Source organism: Eurosta solidaginis, chromosome 1 (genome assembly GCF_040869045.1).
Source record: "Eurosta solidaginis isolate ZX-2024a chromosome 1, ASM4086904v1, whole genome shotgun sequence".
In the NCBI taxonomy this organism is placed as follows: domain Eukaryota; kingdom Metazoa; phylum Arthropoda; class Insecta; order Diptera; family Tephritidae; genus Eurosta; species Eurosta solidaginis.
In genome coordinates, this window is record NC_090319.1 from 298869755 (window position 1) to 298887056 (window position 17302).

A 17302-nucleotide genomic window follows, 5' to 3' on the forward strand; every position below is an offset into this window, starting at 1 on the left:
TTAATCAGCCTAAGAGTTGAAAAAGATCTCTCGTTCGTTGCCGTTGTTATTGGAAGCGTACACAAGATTTTCAACAACATGTGAACATTAGGAAAAGCCACAGAATCGCATTCCTATAATATTAATCATAGATAAATTGATAAAAAAAAAACCGAAGTACCTCCTTCAGGAATAAGTAGAATTCATGCCTTTTAAGCCTATGCATGAGATCTAACGTATGCGTATATAAAATTAAAAAGAAAGAAAGTGATCATGGTTCAACTATATACAGGTTGGCTCATCTGTAAAGCAACAAAATATGTCTGTTCAAATCGTCAAAATCTGTGTATTGGTGTTGGTGCGAATGGTATGGAATGGAAACATAAAACTTAGCAGTTTTTGTATGTGTAAGTAAAATGTTGCCAATGTGTTGGTTTCATTTTGAGTTTGCCATCTCCTTTTGACAATCCCTTCGACCATGCAATGACATAAATAAAATCAGCTGATGAGATGAGCCAACCTGTACATAATTGAACCATGAAAGTGATCGAAAAGAAAAAAACTTAATTTAAAAAAGTCATATCTACACGGAAAAAACACTAATGTGTTTTTTACATTTTAAAATGTGAAAAACACATTATTTTTCCTTTATCAAATAATTTGAATTTAACATTTTTGAAATGTGTTTTTGACATGAAAAAAAAATTGTAGATATTACATTATAATAATGTGTTTTCCACATGAAAAATAATATCAGATTTGAATTACATTTCAAAATAGGAAATGTGTACTTCAAAAAAATGCTGTAAATTTAACATTATTTAAATGTTGAGGCAAACGAGCAAACGCCTAAATTGATTATATTCACGCATGCAATAAGTTGGTTGATTTTAAATCAATGTCGATTATGTTCGCTTAAGCAAGTTGGATCATTGAACACGATCATGTTGCCGTTATTGCCGAACGTTGTTGTGTTCGATTTTTGCTGTTCTGTGATATGTATGTAGATGGTCGTTAGGCAAATTTACAAGGAAACTTCGTTATGAAATTATAGTAAAAGTTAACATGTACATTTGTATATTTAATAAATTGCAGAATTATTATAAAAGAGAATATGATTAAAATATATAAGTGTTCACTTCGTACATACATATGCTTGCATATTAAAAATATAATATCACCAACAAAGTAAATACCTAGCAGAATTATAAAGAAATGTATTAACATAGACATAAAACATCAAATATTTGAATTGTAATGACCTAAAAAATCAAATGATCCGGGGGGGGGGGGGGGGGGGTTTAAACCCCCAAAAACCCCCGTCGCTATGCCCCTGGTATATACATATTCCATACAACCGATCGTTCAGATAGAAAGATTTTTGGCCATTTCTCCCTTAGTTTCCAATATAAAAACGTGAAACTTGGTGATATATATACTAATATATTGTTGGAGTTAACTATTATTCATTTTGTTTCTTAACAACACTATGCATGTAATCTTGTCATAACTTACAATGTCATTATAAACGTCATCACATATTACTTTTTAACTTCCTTTTTTGTCAAATAAAACTTCTTCTGGATTTATAACTCGTTGAGTAAGGTTCGTATTTTTCCTTTGCATAAATAAAATACGATTATATTCCGGACATCGCATCAGGTTATGGGCCCAGGCCCCGAAAATAATACGTATTTTATATAATTGTTCATGTTATGGACGATATTGCAAAGTCTGAGCAAAAATCAGAAAATATTACGCCAATTCCTGTCAACACGTGTAACGAAGTATCCACAGTGATGGCCGTGAGTTCTACACCGAGTTCGTCCCGAATCGAGTTACTGTCCAAGGAAAACTTCGACACTTGGAGTATGCAAGTGGAAGCGTTACTTGTGAAAAACGATCTCTGGGAATATGTAAATGGTAAAAATTTAATACCGGCAGATGGTGATACAGCAGCGCGAACTGCGTGGTTAAAAGCTGAAAAGACAGCTAAAGCAGATTTGGTTCTGGCTATACAGCCATCAGAGTTGAAGCAGGTACGTGGTTGTGAAACTTCGCGAGAAGTTTGGCTCAAGTTGGAGTCGATATATGCGTCAAAGGGCCCGGCGCGAAAGGCAACATAGCTTAAGCAGCTGATGCTACAGAAGCTGGATGAAGGAGGAGACGTTAAAGAGGACATTGCTAAATTTTTTGATGCAGTGGATACATTGGAGAGTATGAGTGTGCAGATAAATGGTGATCTACTTTCCATTATGCTGCTATACAGCTTTCCGTCGTATATGAAAATTTTCGATGCGCAATCGAGTCTCGTGATGCTCTTCCAACCGCTGAGGTACTCAAGGTGAAGATAATAGAAGAAAGTGAAGCTCGTAAGCAATCGTCGGGTAACGCAGTAATAGCAATGACTGCAAAGTCACGCATAGAAGATTTCCTGTAAAAATCATTTCGATCGGAGCTATATATAATATATATCCCACACAAGCGATCGTTCAGATAACGGGGTTTTTTGCCATTTTTTTTATATTTAACTTAAAATCGTTTAGGTATGTACATCTGTTCACTGTATATTTCTTATCTTATACAGCGCATTATTTGGAAATTACGAATGGGATAAGATTATTGCTCAGCCCCATTCATGAAAGGTATGAAGTCCTCGGCACAGCCGAAGACAGTCCCGTCCTTACTTGTTTCTTCTTAAAAATATGTACAAATTTTTCTTCTATAATTCTAGTTGTTTGTCGGCCAATTTTTTTATTTCTTTTTATATAAAATAAGTTTCAAAAAACTCAAAGGAAATTTGATCGCACTTTAAGTAAGATTTCTATGAAAAAAATTTGAAAATAAAGATAAATACATAAATGGCTGTAACATGTGAAATTTGGGCATATAGTTAAATTTCACATAGAATATTTGTATTGAACATTTTAACACTTTTCCTGTATTATGAAAGAAAATTTTTGGTCACCAAAGGTTAAAATGCTTTTTTACAATATGTGCATGAAAACTTCACTATAAGTGATCGATATCACTGTTCAAATAACCTGAAAGGCCAGAAAGAGTAAAAAAGCGGAAATTTGCGTCTAGAAATATGCACTTTTACACTTTATCTCGTATATGCAAGGAAATTGTTGATCACCAAATGATAAAAATGTTTTGAAAAAATATTTGCAGGAAGCTTCACTACAAGTAGGCGAAATCCTAGTTAAAACGACCTGAAACGTCAAGAGAGTGAAAAAAAGATATTCGCCCCTAGAAATATACAATACTATTTAACACCTTAAATGTATTGTGAAAGGAATTTTTTGATCACCACAAGTTTGCAACATTTTTGAAAAATATTTGAGAAAACACTTTAGGAAATCCTTGATCAATAAACCTCAAATAACAGAGAAAGTAAAAAAAAAAAGGAAATATGCACCTTGAAAGGTGCAATACATTTTTTAAAGCAATTGCTATTTTACGCTCTTGCTTACCTTCATGTTATTTGGTACTGCTAACTCTAAATATGTTTTGGATAATGGTTAAGAAAGTTTAGTGATAAATCGCTCCCACAGCGGTCGGATTACTATCAGAAAGTGCTTATTAGAGAGGTAGTCGAATTGATATCCGACAAAGTACTGCCCATATCAGTTATGGTCACCTAAACTTTCATGTGCTGTTTTTGCAGTAACATCAATAACAACGAGTACTAAAAGCGTTGTATTGCTCCAACCAAGGCCAATTCTGTATCTACCAGGCGTTGTTATCGCAACAGCTGATTGCTTCTTCTTGATTATTTTTCATACAGTGCCTTGTACTTTAATATGTCAGTTAATCGAAATCAATTAAAACTTTCTTAAGACTTGACATTGTTCTGTATGGCGAATTGCTATTAAGTCGAATGCTGTAGGAATCGATGGAATTAGCATACGATTTATCAAACTGATCCTTCCTGTTGTTATCTCTCCGCTTACTCACATTTTTAATTTTTCTGTAACTAGCAGTAGTTTTCCTAGTTAATGGAAAATAGCCAATGTTGTCCCGGTCCCCAAAACTAAGTCTCCGAGCTCCTGCAATGAGTTTAGACCGATAAGTCTGTTGCCTTCTTTATCGAAGGTATATGAGAAGTTATTGGCAACGCAAATAACTGAACATATAACTACGAATAACTTGCTATCGGACATCCAGTCGGGATTCAGAAGAGGGCACAGCTGTGCGTCATCCGTGTTAAAGATTCTTGAAGATATACGTCCAGCCTATGACAATAATGAACTTACTGTGTTAGTACTACTGGATTTCTCCAAAGCGTTTGATACGGTTGATTTCAAAATACTTCTTTTCAAGCTCGAAGCCAGCTATAATTTCAGCCCTTTTGCAATCAAGTTAATGCGAAGTTATCTCCTCGAGCGATTTCAACAGGTTCAATGCGATAACCAAGTCTCTAGTCTAAAACCAATCACATCTGGTGTTCCACAGGGATCGATCCTAGGACCATTATTGTTTACACTCTTCATCAATGACATAGTTACTTGTTGCCACAATGCCTCCATACATTTATATGCAGACGATACCCAATTATACATGTCTCGACCTATCGGTCTTTCCGAAGACTTATTTGCTAGACTGAATGAAGACTTAAGACGTATAGCAAACTGGGCTAACCTTAATAAACTATCTCTCAATGCAGCTAAATCTAAGGCGATTACGTTAGCAAATACATCAAATGACGTAAACAACTTTCCTGATATTATTCTCAATGGAGATAAAATTATTTTTCATAATGTGGTAACTAATTTAGGTTATAAAATCAACTCTAAACTGACTTGTGTTGACCATATCAACCTTGTGGTGAGGAAGATATATAATACCTTGCGTAATTTATACATAACTGCCTATTTGTTACCACGAGACGCTAAGATGAAACTGGTCAAAGCTCTAATAATACCTCAAGTCTCTTATGGTGAACTAATATACGGTAACCTGGACTCAATGTCACTCAACAAATTGCAGCTGGCCTTTAACAATGTTGCCCGGTTTGTTTTTTCTAAAAAGAAATTTGATCACATATCTTCTTATGCAATGCAGATTCTTGGATGCGATATCTATAATTTCCTAAAAATGCGAAATCTCTGTTTTTTGCATAAGCTAATACACTCACAAAAGCCGCCGTACTTATTTAATAAACTAAGTTTCTGCCAATCTACACGGACTTTGAATCTATTAGTCCCGAATTTTAAGTACACAACGTCATCCAGAATGTTCTTTGTCAGTACAATCCGTCTATGGAACTCACTCCCATACGCAACTAAAGCTATTAGGAAAGCAGGATGTTTTAAGCAGGCAGTATTATCTTTTATCAACTCTTAACCTACCTTTTAATTATATATCTTTATCCTTGTCACAAAAATTTTGAACTGAGGTTGTTTAATTGTTAAAGAATAACTTTATTTTATTATATTTTTAACCCTTGTATTTGCGTTATATTATATTAGATTATATTATATTATATTATATTATATTACTCTACTTTTATTTTTGATAATGTGATACGATTGATGTACTATCTAAAAGACTATGTCTTACTTGTACAAAAACTCAAATAAATAAATGAAATGAAATGAATTGGTTAAATTCGCTTTGCCACCATCTGGTACGGATTCGCCTTGGCTCCAACAATGGGCATTCAATAGATCATGCAAATTATTGCATATTTCAAGACTGAACATTTACTTTTAGTGTTATCTGTGGTATCTCGCGTTCGTCAAACAAAGTTTTTTTCTAGAGCACTCCTAGTAAAATTTCCTACAAATGATTTGCTAAAGAGTCTTACCGCCTAGAAAATACTTCTAAAAACCCGCTTTACGACAGTTTTCTAAAAAAAACAATGCAAAACAAGTCTTTCTTGAAAAAGGAAATTTATAAAAATATTTAAACAAGTTATTCGCCACTGCGCATGCTATTGCACAGTTGCACATTTTTAGAAGCTGATCTTTTCCCTCAATCTGAGAAGAATATTGTTTTTGTTGTTTCTGCTGTCATTTCTATCGCCATGCCAACAAATGCGGTTGCCTTTTGCTGCGGTCACAAAGCGGAAACAAACAGCGACAGGTGGCTAAATCGCATACTGACCATTCATTCCTTCATTTTGCTTTGTTAATCAGTTAAATTTTGGCATTGTAGGTTGTTGCTGGCTAATGCTTTGGTTTCTCTGCTAAGTATTTAAGATCAGAAATGGGCTAAGAATCTGTATTTATTACATGCAGATCACACATTCACACATACACACATGCTTGTACACATACATCTTGCATAGTCGACATAAATTTTGCAAATACCTTCTGAAAAACCTAATAATGATGACATCGCCTTCTGCTGCCGTTGCTTCGTTTACCATTCTGTATCGCTATAATGAGCCAACGAATCTAAATTCAAAAATTTTATAAATAAAATTCGCGCGACAAAAATAAAAACAAAATTTTTTAAACATTAATGAAAGAAACCAAAATATTTTCATTAACTTTTCGTTAATGCGAGTGCAAGCAGCGGAAAATAAATTTCCTATATGTTAATATGAGGCGTAAGAAAGAAAGGGAAACATGACAAGGACCAATTGAAGAGCTGTTTTATTATGAAGCATCGAAGGAGAGTTACAATTATCTTTAGAAAACAACCTCCTCCAACTCCAAAATATTTTGATATCACTTCTACCGGAATGTATGTAATATTTGTTCCAAATATGAGCCAAATCGGACATCATAGGTCGCTTTCTATTCATGTATGTATTATGTGTTCCAAATATGAGCCAAATCGTACCACAAGTACGATTTTTGTGAATATCTCGATCCTTGCGCCACCTAGCGGTGAGTTTTTTCATAGGTCGCTTTCTATTCTTGTATGTATTATAAGTTCCAAATATGAGCCAAATCGGACCACAAATACGAGTTTTGTGAATATCTCGATCATTGCGCCACCTAGCGGCGATTTTTTTCACAGGTCGCTTTCTTTTCTTGTATGTATTATAAGTTCCAAATATGAGCCAAATCGGACCCCAAATACGATTTTTGTGAATATCTCGATCATTGCGCCACCTAGAGGCGATTTTTTTTTGTATTATTGCATCGTCATCGGGTTCTGAACTGTATTCCAAGATTCAAGCATACAGCTTGTCGGGAAGTTACTTAAATTTTAATTACAAAATTCGTTCAAGTCAACCTAAATAAAACCGTTTAAAAACAAATTTAATTGATGTAATTTGGAAAATAAAAATTTCACATTCATTTACGTGTTCGCTGCTCTACATATGTTTATAAGAACTCTATATTATAACAATAAATTTCTTATTATTTTTTCTCTAACGGTCTAATATCTACATATATATATTTCGATACAGGTTTTTTTCAGAAATTTTATATCATTCGTTTGAAAACTGCAGAAAGATCAAGTAGCCATGTGTAGATAAAGCTTGCTAAGTCTTAATTAATTATATCGCTTTCTCTTCAATAATTTTATTGCTTTTATGATGTTTTTAGTGTACGATAAAATTTTATATTTAGTACCTTCCATAAATCCATTTGTTGATTTGCTTTGATTAGCACAAATTTATGCGTACTTTTATTGAAGTATAGTTTACATAAAATTAAAAGCATTCTTCAGCATCTTTTTCATAGAATATACAAGAGATTTAATTAATCTACAGCAAAACAAGAATATATGATGCAATTAAAACTGTCAGACTTTTCATAGGTATTTCTACAAAATTGTTGGCATTGATGAGTAATTTGAGGTCATGACTTACTTGTTACGTATTTTGTAAATAAAAACTAAGCAAATAAAAAAGGATTTACTAGAAGAAGATTAAACATTTGTGAACACAACTCCAACTTGTCAAGTAAACTAAGCCTTCTCAATTGGCCAAACAAATTAATAAATGACTTAAATCACAAACAAGTTTTGTTTAAATACCCTATAATAATATTGATATAATGGTGAACAGCGGAAGTACTGCTTATAAAAGCAATGCTATAAACCCAATGTTACTACGCCCTTGGAGCGCGCCTATAATTATTCCACACAATTAGGATTAAAATGCATATCGAATGAGTATGTACCTAAATGGTGATTAAAGGTATAGCAACAAAAAAGTAATACTTAGAGATCATATGACTGAGTGGCTAAAGGCGTCTGCCTTTACACTAGTATGAAGTATGAATGTTGGAGATTTCGAGTTCAATACTCAGCTCCCGAGAAGCTAGCTGACGAAATTCAGAAACATGTCCTAGTAATCATCGCCCTTTGTAAACTTTGTAATTCTTCTCTAATATCAATAACAAAACCAATTGTATAAAACAATATGAGCATGTCTCGCTAAATAAATACAGACAATATTATTGTTTTAATAATGAACAGCCGAAGTGCTGCTTATAAAAGCAATGCTATGAACTCAGTGTTACAAAACCCTTAGAGGGCGCCTATAATTATTCCACACAAATAGGATTAAAAAGCATATGGGATTAGTAAGTACCGTTTCGAATAAAGGAATAGCAAGAAAAAGGCAGCACTTAGAGGCCAATTACAAAGCGAGCAGCGGGGCATTCATATGGCTGAGTGGCTAAAGGCATTTCCCTTTACTCTAGTATAAAGTATGATAGTTGGAGATTTCGAGTTCAGTACTCAGGTCCCAAGAAGCTAGCTCATTAAGAAGTGAAATTCAAAAACATGTTTTAGTAACCCTTGCAGTTTGTAAACTTTGCAATTATACTCAGCGTGCTTTGCATACAGAGTATACTAACTTTGATTGGATAACGCTTGGTTGCACAGTTATAAAGGAATCGAGATAGATATAGACTTCCATATATCAAAATCATTAGTGTCGAAAAAAATTTGATTGAGCCGTGTCGGTCCGTCCGTCCGTCCGCCTGTCCGTTAACACGATAACTTGAGTAAATATAGAGATACCTTCACCAAATTTGGTACACGAGCTTATCTGGACCAAGAATAAATTGAGCGAAATCGGATGATAACCACGCACACTTTTTATATACATATATAACATTTTGGAAACACACAAACAACCTGATTATTTAGTAAATAATACACCTAGAATGTTGAAATTTGACGTGTGGACTGATACTGAGACTCTTGAACTTTGAAAAAATTTCTTAAAACGGCCGTTGCACCGCCCAATTCTGATAAAATCAATTTTACAAACATTAATCATAAATCAAAAATCATTAAACCTATCGTAACAGAATTCGGCAGAGAGGTTGCCTTTACTATAAGAAAAGCCTTGAAGAATAATTAACGAAATCGGTTAAGGACCACGCCCACTTTTATATAAAAGATTTTTAAAAGTGTTGTGGACGAATAAAATAAGCTATATCTTGGCAAAAAAGAGCTTTACATCGATGGTATTTCCTTTCCCAGATGAATTTATAACAGTAAATAGGAAAAACTTCAAATTTAAAAAATGGGCGTGGTACCGCCCCTTTTATGGCTAAGCAACTTTCTATGTTTCGGGAGTCATAACTCGGAGAAAAATTAACGGATCGTAATAAAATTGGGTACACAGATTTTCCGTTTAGTAGAATATATTTCTAGAACAAGCTAAATAAAACCGTTTAAAAAATAGACGAGATCGGTTAAAGACGACGCCCACTTTTATATAAAAGATTTTTAAAAAGGTCGTAGACGAAAATAATAAGCTATATCTTAGCGAAAAAGAGCTTTGTATTAATAGAATTTTACTTTTTAAATTGAATTATAACATTTAATTGGAAAACACTAAAATTTTTGAAAATGGGTGTGGCACCGCCCCTTTTATGACTAAGCAATTTCTATATTTTGGGAGCCATAACTCGAAGAAAAATTAACGGATCGTAATAAAATTGGGTACACAAATTTTCCCTATAGTAGAAAATATTTCTAGAAAAATGGACTGGATCGGTTAAAGACCACGGCAACGTAGATATAAAACAAATTTAAAAGGGTCGTAGAGTAGAATAACAAGCTATAACTTAGCAAAAAATAGTTTTGAATCAATGATATTTCACTTATCAAGTCAAAAAGTCAATGGGCAATTCAAATGGTCATAAGGTCAAATGGTCTTATTGCCACGTCAAATGGACATAAGGTCAATTAACTTTATTACCTTTTTTTTAGATTTGACTTCATAACAATTTAAAAGCTCGGTTTTGACTTGCGAACAATTGTGCAAGAGGCCGTAACCATATTTTTATTTTATCGGGATCAGCGCAAAAACAAAAAGCACTTTGTTTTAGTAGAAATCAATCACATATACGCAAACATATCGGTACCACCTGAAAAGCGTAAACGTTACCTTAAAAATATAAATACAAGGTGCGATAAACCTACGAGAAGATTTAGGTCGAGCTTATCTTCCAATTTGTTTCGTGTTAGTTTTTAAATTGTCTTGAAAACTGGCCGACTTTTATGGTGACTCCGAATGGCGTCTGTAAGCAGACGAATCTTCGCTGAAAAGTTTTTCATGGCAGAAAAGCACTTGGAATTTTTGACCACGGCTTAGGGGCAACTCCGTTTAGATTTTTTTTAAATTGAAAAAACTCTTTCCTTAAGATGTAAATGTTGCTTTCAGAGGTGTGGCAGGTGTGGCAAGCTTCCATCACATCATTGACGCCTAGATTCTCTTATTTCAAAGTAATTCTCATCGAACCAGTTATTCATCCCATTTTTCCCTGCAATCATCCCAAAAAAACCTTAAACTGAACTCGAAATGATGATCAAATGACGCTGGGAGTACCCCATACTTTCAAATGACCCCAAACTGATCCCAAACTCTTCCAGAAATGATATTCAAATTACCTTCAAATAATCCCGATGTGACTCCTTAGTCATACAAAAGCCCCCAAATAACTAAAATTACCCTCGATGTGCCTCGAAAATAATCTCCAAATTTATCACAAAGTTATTTTCAAATAACCTCGAAGTGATTCCAAACTCTTCCAGAAATGATATTCAAATGATCTTCAAATAATATCGATATGACTCCGGGAAGATAAAATTCCAAAGAATCCCAACATCGTCCGCAAATAACTAAAGTGACCATGGATGAGCCTTGAAAGTATTAACAAAATCTTCCCAAAATTACACATATATGACCCTAAAGTGTTCCCAAAATACTTTAAAATGATCCCTATATGACCCTGAGAGGACCGTGAATTAATTACCAAACTAAACCCAAATTAACTCCGAAGTGATCCCCAAATGACCATTTAAGAGTCCTTTAAATCTTCTGCAAAATACGTCCAAGAATTATAGCAGCTTTACAGGGTGCAAAGATTGTGATTTTTGATAGCAGTAGAGACCTTCACTGAAATGGAAAAAGAGGTTTGGGGAAGACTTAATCTTCCTCAGCGATCACAATTTATTATAGGACAAAAATTATTGTAATCTGGGAGGCGTAATCATGATCTGTGGCAATACAATTACGAATAGACAATATAAATTTTTAGCACTATCAGCTTCATCTACATAAGGGCACTATGTCTCCCAATCGAACGTTCATTCAATAAAACTTACTAGATAGACCTATCCTCGCAACATTTTTCCATTGGGAGAATACGGGAAGCTAGCTGGAGTTTCCCCTCCATGAACAAGAGAGAACCAGATCGAGTATTTGAGAGAAAAGTGTGGAAAACTGCAATCACACAGAATGAGAACTCCTTCTCTTATCTTCTAGTCACATCGGTGGTATGGAGTGAGCTCGAAATATGTTCCCACTGAGCAGTTACCGCGTTGTTTCGAAGATTGCTAACCATTTAGAGAGGTGATTCTGTGTGGAAATTGTCTTGAGATCCTAATTTTTGCTATATACATGCGTATGAGTATACAAGCTGCGACAAGATTATGGTTCAAATAACGGCTGGGATTTTGAAAAGAACGAACATTGTTTATATTGCAGCCATATCTGCGGAAGATGACGACGCTTCCGATTTCGTATTCGACTTTTTGAAACTGAATGCATTATTATTTTATGAACTATATTTCGTCGGCAGCGAAGTAAATTAGCTTGTTTCTAGTTAAAGATGTGACCTGGTGGAGGTTGAAAATTCCGAATGTCAGGCGAGACACTTCTGTCTGCACACGATTTCAATGCAATCGATAAAATTTGGTTTTTTGTTCTTAAAGGAGTAGTAGTTAACGGTGTGGTTATTCTCTTCCACAAATCCAACACTTTTTGCCTTCGTGCTATGTATCATGCTTTGCCTCATACTTTCCAACTGTAGTAGAACTGTGGTTGCATGACCTAGGCCACCACCCGTTAGTTCTTACAGATGCTCGCATGAGGAAATATTTTTTGGTGTAACGACACTGAAGTATAAGTATGACCGAGTGGCCCTAATGACTCTCGTTGTTTTTTTTATGAAGTGACCCAAGAAACCAAATGCAAAAGTTTAAAGCAGGCATGCTTAACGACCGAAACGATATCATTTCGTTACGATAATCAACGCTAATAAACGAAACGAAGTCACTTCGTTTCTTTTATTAACGTTAAGATCGTCAAATTAACGTTAATTTGTCATTCTTAACGTTAATAAACGAAACGAAATGACTTCGTTTCGTTTATTAACGTTGATTATCGTAACGAAATGATATCGTTTCGTTCGTTAAGCATGCCTGGTTTAAAGGCACACAAAGTTTCTAAAATTCGATTATCTCGAACATCTTACCGGGTTCGAATATGCCTTTCAACTTTTTTTCATATTTTTCGTAATGTTTCTAAATCAGAAAGTTTGCTCCTTGGGATACAAAGATTACCTATCGGATAGGACGTACAATCGAAATATAAGGTGCGATAGCCTCCGAAGAGATTTAAGGCCGAGCTTATCTTCCAATTCGTGTCGTGTTTCATTTAATTTTTCCTACAAATTGCAAGGCAGATGAGTTTTCACTTAGATATTTTCATGGGACATATACACTCGGAGTGCTTGCCAAACATTGCTGAGGGGCGACCCCGCTTTGAAAAGTTTTATTGTAATTGAAAAACTTGTTCCTTAAATTTTGATGTTGCCTTACCTAGGGCGTCAACCCAGGATCTTCGGTGTGGAAGGCGGAGCACTACATCTCTTCATACAAAAGGAAATAATTAATGTCATTTAAGGAGATCGAAGTGGGCATTAGTAGGTCGCTCGTTTTGCAACTCATCCTGGACTCATCCCGAACTAATCGCATTTTGTGCGTACGTACATGCATATGCGCTTACATATATGTACATAGTATTTATGAGCATCAGCTATCGCAAACAAATGTCAGTCATACTACAAGTTGGTTAAAAAAAGGGTCAACATCATGTTTTATTTTCTAGCACTTTTAAAGTTTTTGTTGTAGTTGCCGCTGTTGTAAATTTGTCATGCTGCACGAAGATTGTGTTCAATGGCCCTAATTGCTTTCAAAAGTGCGCCTATTATAACAAATTTTTGGCAACAAAAGTCGCAATTGTTCTGCTATTATGGTGGCAATAGACAGTTTTTTGTTACATTGTTGTTGTTACTGTGGTGCCTATTATAGCCATTGCGGTATGTAAATGGATATTAGTGAATACACTGAACTGAACGCAATAATGCCATGCTTCTAAAGGCATGTGCTTAACTTTTGATTCATACACACACACACACCCATACAAATATAAAATTGCATGTGTATCACAAATTCTATTAAATTGTTCATTTAAAATAAATATATATTTATTCCACATTGAATATCGGATTCCATGATTTGGATAACTACCCTGCAGAGAAAAAGGGAGACAGTCACGCAAAGCGACACTTTCGAACTAAAAGTTCAATGGCAACCTCCCAACTGATGCTCATCGGATGCGGAGCGGGAGAGTTGGAAGACTTGTACCAACAGTGCTTAAGTTTGAGCTATACATATTGTCATGAATTTTTGGAAATTCCGCTTATTTGAAACCTTCTGCAAACGTTCGAATCGCTAAATTTTCGAATAAATAACTCCAATATTCAGTAATGCAAAATGGTCTTTATTAGACTAATTTGAGAGTACTTCACAATAACACTTATACTTCACAACTATTTTCTTTTTAAATCAAACTGACTACTCAGCTTGCGCTGCTTTTATACTCTCCGTTGCTTCATTCGCATATTTCCCAGCGAAATTTGTAGTTTATGCGTTTATGATAGTGATATGCGTGTGTATATATGAGTACTACTTCAATTGATGATGGCATGCGTTTGTGATTATCTCTCCGCTGCCTTGTATGCATGTTGTAAGTGATGATTGATTTGTTTACGTATATACGAGTGTATGCTTAGTGTCAGCTTAGTGATGGTAGTATCGCTTAGTTATGCTAATATTCGCCACAATATGTATTAAAATTAATTTATCAAAGGTTGCGTTTATATCTGAACCACCTACGTCTGAACCAGTTAAAAATGCGTTAAAAGAGGGTAAGAGGGGCAATTGGCATTTCGTGCGACATCACAATGTAAAAGGTATCACTTAAAAGCACTACCCAGAAGCAGAAATATTAGTAGTACCGTCTCTTAATGTGATATGTCTGCGCTAGTGGCCTATGGAAGAACAAGTTCCCTGTAGGGAAAATGTCTAGTCTGAACTGGTATACTTCCAGTACCTTTTACTAGCCTTTTAGTTGACAGGTACTTTTAGTACCTATTACTAACTAGTTCGGCCTTGTAGAGTTATCACTTGTAACAAATATACTTGTTATATTTTAAATTTATTCTTATTATATTATTTATTTTTTATTATCAAAAAATGAAAATATTTTAAGTCATCAAAAATATCTTTTAAAAAAAGTTTAAAATATATTAATCAAAATTAAATAGAAAATTATTATTTTCTATATATTTTTATTATTTTTTTTTTATTTATTTTTTATTATATAGTTGATAACACAATTATATATTTTTTAAAATTTTATTTATTTTAAAATATTAATATTAACATTGAAAATTTATAAATACACTGACACTAAAATTTTGGTTTTGAAATAATATTCAAAAATAAAGTAATTCAAAAAATAATTTACATAAATAAAGTAGATAACTCAACATTTACTCCCCCTCCAGTGAAACGAAAAATTTATTTTTTAATGTACTATAAGAATTTTGTTATAGATTGAAAAAAAAAAAAAAAATTGAATTATGTGTTAATTGCGTTAAAAGTTTATGTTAGTATTGATGTAAGTACCCAATTTTTTGATGATTTGATGTACTTGATAGCTTATTTTTAGTTGTAGTTATTGTTTACTTATTGTATTAATACTTTATGTATATTAATATTTGGTTGTGTTATTGCTATCGGGGTTAAAAATTGCTTAATAGCTGTTTGTTAAATATTGTCAATTATAATTATGTTTTTGAAAAACCTACAATGAGGTTGAATGATAGTAGATGGTAACTTTGTGTGCACAATCACTCAAAAATTAAAAACTTGTATTATGCAGAATATATGTTCAATATATAATTGTACTCTGAATAATGTATGTCCAAATTGTTGATAAGGAATGAAAAGTTGATTCCTTAATTCGTTTGAGGGTGGGGTGATATGAAATTGTCAATGATTCCTGTCATGTTAATGAGTTTAATATTGAATTTTCAATATGATTTTAATTTCAATATGAAATAATTGATATATGTCAATAAAAATTATTTTAAGAAATCTTTTGAGATTTTTTAAAATTGATTGTAGTTATTAGTTTGATTTTTAAAATTTAAGTTATTTCTTGTTTTTGTAGTTTTTTTTTTGTGTTGTTTTCGAATTGAAAATGAAGTTTTTGTTTGTATTTTGGGTTACAATATTTGGTGTTGTGAAAGTTCTTGTATACATAATTGATAAATGTATTTATTTGTATACTGGAGAAGAAGTTTGCACAAGTAAAAATAAATTTGGGAATATTTAATATATAATAAAATAATAAGGTAATCAAGAAAAATATTTTTTTCTTTAATTTATCAACATATAATTAAAAGTTAAATATTGAAAAAATATTAAATAAGTAAAAAATATGATTAAATAACTTGCTGCGAATTTCCAAATAAATTTTGTTTGAAATTTTGATTATTGTTTGTTGTTACGTAGTTAATTTTAAATTGATTGAAGAGTAGTTTCATGTAAAATTATTGATTGTTGATATTGGTAGAAAAGGTTGAAAGAAGAAAAATTTGTATTGAAAAATGTTGAGGATAGTTGATAGATGCTGGAGTTAAAACCATAAATTGATATTGAGGTTGAATGTTGATAATTTGCACAGAAGAAACTAATTGTGAATTGAAATTGTGGTTGTTTGTTAATATTGTAGATATGCAAATGAATCAACTTTGTTTTCGTAGTACAGAAAGAATATCTAAAGATGTTCAATTGAGAAAGTTGAAGATAATGACGTGGTTAAAATATGGCACAAACGCAAAATTCATGGTAGTATTTTCTCCTGTTAATTCGGTTTTTTTTTTTTATTTAAATTTTAATGGTTGTTCTAGTTGTATGAAAATGCACTGAATATAATTTTAAAATTTATATTAAACAGTATTCAATGACGTGGTGATTCGGAACAGAATCGTGTGCACATTTGCTGAAACCGGTAGATAGTTGTAATTGGTTCAGGCAACTAAAACAAATTTTTTTTGGTAGCACATCACTTAGCTGCACTTCTATTTGTGGTATTGTATTGGTCAGTAGTTTTGCGATACGTAAAGCGCCACATTCAACAATTGTATAAAATATAGATATAGGTCCGTTGGTAGGATCGCCATTATATAGTTGATAATACAACTATATATTTTTTAAAATTTTATTTATTTTAAAATATTAATATTAACATTGAAAATTTATAAATGCACTGACACTAAAATTTTCGGATTGAAATAATATTCAAAAATAAAGTAATTCAAAAAATAATTTACACAAATAAAGTATATTTATATAAAGTAGATAACTCCACAGCCCTCAACATCTATTGCATGCTTTCAAGTAGCGCATTTAAAATGACGATGTGTACTTACTTAATTAGCGGTTAACCATTTAAACCGTTATAACCGTCGAAAAATGTGCACCATTTGCTTCTTCGCTCTGCCAACTGGCGCCAATTGGTCACACTGGGAGTTTAAATCATTTTCAACCTGGTCTTTTCAGCGGAGTGCGGGTCCGTTCTCTTCCTCTGCTACCATAGGCTGTTTCCGATAAAAATATATTCTTAGTTCGATCGTTATCTTGCATTAGAATAATATGGCCTAGCCAGCGTGGCCACTGAGTTTTAGTTCGCTAGACTATGTTGATGTCTGCGTTAAGCTCCGTCCGGAAATCTTTCGATGAACTTTTCTCTCAA

At 33.2% G+C, this 17302-nt stretch overlaps 1 protein-coding gene across 15 annotated transcripts in view; it reads left to right on the plus strand.

The window, feature by feature from the left end:
- The window catches only part of LOC137237505 (serine-rich adhesin for platelets), a 242022-nt gene that overhangs the window by 92589 nt on the left and 132131 nt on the right, over nucleotides 1-17302 (plus strand). Inside the window, exon 1 of one of the 15 annotated variants that reach the window (XM_067761193.1) lies at nucleotides 6511-6736. The exons of the other annotated variants lie outside the window; for them this stretch is intronic. The gene's annotated coding sequence lies outside the window, so the exon portion shown is untranslated. Of the gene's footprint in view, nucleotides 1-6510; nucleotides 6737-17302 lie in introns of those variants that run through there. 15 annotated transcript variants of the gene reach the window in all.